Here is a 4,229-nt window from a genome sequence, read left to right on the forward strand (position 1 = left end):
GCTGTTCAAGTTATTTGATGTTTACACCTCAGGGAAAGTCTTGTGTTCAGCAATATCTAAAGATAATGTTACTATGACATTTATACTGTCGTTTAAAAAAAAAACCAACATTGCAATAGCGTTTTTGGATATGCATCAACCTAATCTTGCGTTCAGTGAATTAAACATACTAATTAAGTGTCTCTTGCCCTTGATTTTGATATTAGAATAGGTGATTATCTGGATATTTAATATTTCTATATTCTGCTTTTCTAGCTGTTTTTACCTAGTTAAGCTTGTGACTTTGCTGAATGGTATGTAAACTTGTAAAAAACTGAAATTTCACGATATAGCAATCCAGTCATTGTGTTAGGGGTCAACAAAGATTTTGTGATTTTAACATTTTAGTAAAAACCCACACGTGATTTGCTACAGTAATGCAGCTTAATTAAAAGACACATGTACTGAAACGCTTAATTGTAAACTGCTAGCATTGAAGAAATATTTTGACAATTCTGATTTGATGCAGCAGTTATTTGCTATTTTATATTGATAGTGCTTATGGTTTATTTTTGAAGCCATGGGCGATGTAAATATAGGCAGCTGTGCAGCAGACAAATGTGAGTAAAGAAAGCCTTAGTTTTCTTTTGCAGTTACAGAAAATAGACTTCTGAAGGATGTGATGCTTATTAACATTGGGTTGTATTCTCCTGTATGTGTAATGGGAGATTATAGGTGTACCTGTCTCCACAGTTTAAGGAGTTCTGTGTATTCATGCAGTCTATTTAATTCATGCTAAAGTTACCTAGTTAATCAAACGTTTTTTTTCAAACCTGCCTTGCATATAAGCCCACATTAAAAGCACCTGGCTAGCATGTATTCTTAATCAGCATAGGCAGAGTGTCAATTTAGGAAGGTCATTCTGAATCACTGCTTCAAAAATTTGAGTTAAAACCTTTAAGCTTGTTTTTAATGTTTTTAAAATCTAATAATCTTTGAGAGATCTTCTGATAATACACATTTTTAAAGTATAGCTAAATTTTAGGACAATGCTAATTTAAGCACCCTGGATATTATGTAACGTGCAACCTTAGAAGCCCTCCAGAGAACTGCAGTTCTTCACTTTCATGTTGTCCACTATCATACTAGCTCTTAAGAATTAGCTGTTCCAAATATTGCCAGTTTTATTTTAAAACATTTTGTGATTAGGGTGTTTATGCATGGAATCACTGGTGTTCATCAGAACTGTTTGCTCTCAGAAATGATTTTTTTTATCTTGTTGAAAATGCAGTTGGCTTTTTAACATTTGAGAGTTGTATCAAAATCCGTTTTCTTGCTTTGTGTATAGGTGTTGTTAGTTTTTATTATTTCTTAGCTTTTTTAATATTACAATGCCGTAATGCGAAGAAGTATGGACATAAATATTACAAGGGAATTAGTTAATAGTTTAAAAGGTAAGTAAATGTCCATGAGGATACAATTTTCTCTGAAAAGTTTAAAAATGGAATCATAAAAATCTTAACTGTGCTTGAACTTGAAATGAAAACTGGAAGTTTTATACTAATTAAATCCTTCATGTATGTTTTCATTTTTTTATCAGTGGAACCCTTTAAATTGCTCATTCTATATCATTCTTCTCCCTGCTTGGCTGATCTCATTACTTACTTTTGTTGCAGACAATGTGAGTGTACTATACTTGTTTGCTGTTAGTCTATTAATTTTTAAGTGTCATCAAAAGGGAATAACTTTTTGATCAGTTTTTGCAAAGTCTTTATCTGATACATGAATATATAGCAGTAAGGGTGAAAAGACAAGCTTTGTTTTATTCTTCGTCCCCCCGCCCCCCCTTTTAATGGGCTGATGTTACTGAAAACTTTTTTAATGTTAAAAACAATCCAAAGAGATTAATCTTTACATAGACACCAAAAAAGAGTCCCAGAGACCTTTCTTATTTCTTTCTGATAATAATTGTGAGTATAATTTTGTGAAATCAAAACTTGAGTTTAATTTTAAGCCATAGCATTTATTCGTGCTATGCAGTCACATTCCTTTCAGCTGGTAAAGTTATGAATGAGTGATAGAGCACTAAACGGTACTGCTTCTGAAGCAACCCTTTGAATTGAGTGTGCTAAAGGACACAGGTTTTGGAAAGGATATTCCAGTATAAATTTGTGAGTGTTTTGTCAATTTTCGTAAGCAAGATTTGGAGTAAGTTGCAGTGGCTAATGATGATAATTTAGCCCATTTACCTAGAATATTCTTAAGCAGTTAACTACAATTTGGAGTTCACAAAAAACTTATGGATTGTAGCTTAAGGTATTATTTTCAGTTAATTCTCCTATGGAGAATATTACTTTGTTTTCTACTAGTTTATGGTCTGTTCTTAAACATGGTGGTTTTAATCAATGTTGTATAACATTTTATAGTGAAAGGGGAAAATTGTTGGAATGGTAAAGACTTTCTTTCCTTTATGTGTTAAAATGTGCCAATAACCTAAATACATACTGTTTGATACAATGAGATACACTGCAAGACTTTGTTGCAGTGCTCTCCACATTTTGGTTTTCATACCTGAATGATCATTGTGTTTTCTGTATCTTGTAAGATGGCCTCACTTTTGTGTTTTAAGCATTAGCTTGTTTTTTTAAGAGGAAGTTTATGTTCTAATCCTTTACTGAGAACACAGTACTGAATCCTAGCTGTTTTACATATACCTGCCTTTTAAATTTTATCCATTAAGTTCATTTGCATCCCGTGGCCATCTGTAATGTGCCCTGTAGCTGTATGTACTTTTAAGTGCACGCTTATCCATTGTACACATTAGACATTTTTGTGCTTAAATATATTAAGTGGGATTTTTGTAGCAAAGCATTCTATTTTTCTGTTCTACAGTATTTGTGTTGTTGTTTTCTACATTAACCTTCAGTTTAAACACTGGTGTATTTGTTTTATTTTTTTTAGCAACTTGACTCTTAGAAGCCTTAGACTAATTTTTTAACAAATACTAAACCAAAAATTATAAATTTATTAAGATGTGGCCTTACATATAGCATTCCTTGTGTTTGTAATGTGAGAATTTTGATTTAGAGATTTCAAAAGATTCAGGATTAAAATAATTTATTGTAAGCTGAAATAGAAAATGTGTTTTAAAATGTCTAGGCTTCTGGGAGAAAGTTCTTATACTCTTCTTTCTTGGAATCAGAAAGAAGGAATACGAAGTTTTATAAATACTCAATATTCAGGCAGTTGTATTGTGTTCAGATTGATTTAGGTTTGTCTTAACCAGTTTCTTTAAAATTTCAGGTTGTTGGTATTCACTCTGAATGTGCAGCTATTACGGTTTTTTATGGGACGTATAAACACTTGGTTAGGTTTATATACATTTTAATGTTTTAAAGACTTCCTGCTATATTAATTAGCCTCTTGTAATGGGAGTTTTTAAAAATACTAAGTAGAGTTTAATTGAAGTCACAAATCTTGAAACGGTATCTACAGATAGTAAATACTTCAGAGAGTTTTTCATGTGGGAGTAACCTAAAACTCCGTCATGGATGTAAATGTTTTACATCCGTTTCATAATTGGACAGACCCTGCATTTAGTGGAAACATTTCATTTTGAAGATGTGTTCTTTTCGTCTTATTGTTACTGCGTAATCCTTCCCAGCATTTGTAAGTTAAATTATTTTCAAATGGTGAATTCATGTTTATTTTTTTACTTTGAAAATTGTAGTACTCAGGTGGTATTTAATGGGAAAAGATCCTTTGGGGTAAATCATAATGTGTTCTAAGGAATGCATCTATAACATTGACGACTTTAGCCTTAAAAAAAAGGTCTATTATTCCTCCTTCCTCTTCATTCCATGATATATTAGCAAAGTAGTTTACAGCCTTGTACAGCCTTACAAAGTTGTTTTACAATTTTTAATGGAAAGCCCTTAACAAAAAATTGTATCATATTACCAGTATACGTGAATTACTGAACCACGGTTTGTAAATAATTTTATCTAATACCAGAAGGCCAAAGAAAGTCTTAAAATTTTAGCTATTGACTCTATGGTGACTTCACAATAAAATTTCTGTGCAAAAGGTAAGGTGATATTTGAACAAATAAACACATCTTTTTGATGTCCATGAGAAATAGACTTCCATATTAGCTTCTATTAAAAAGCTCATTCCATTTTATTAAAATGATTGTAATTGCAGTTTTGTGTTTAATGTTTCCTTTCTGTCTTTTCTTTCTTTAGCATTTA

The sequence above is a fragment of the Cervus canadensis genome, chromosome 25 (assembly GCF_019320065.1).
Source record: "Cervus canadensis isolate Bull #8, Minnesota chromosome 25, ASM1932006v1, whole genome shotgun sequence".
NCBI lineage: Eukaryota > Metazoa > Chordata > Mammalia > Artiodactyla > Cervidae > Cervus > Cervus canadensis.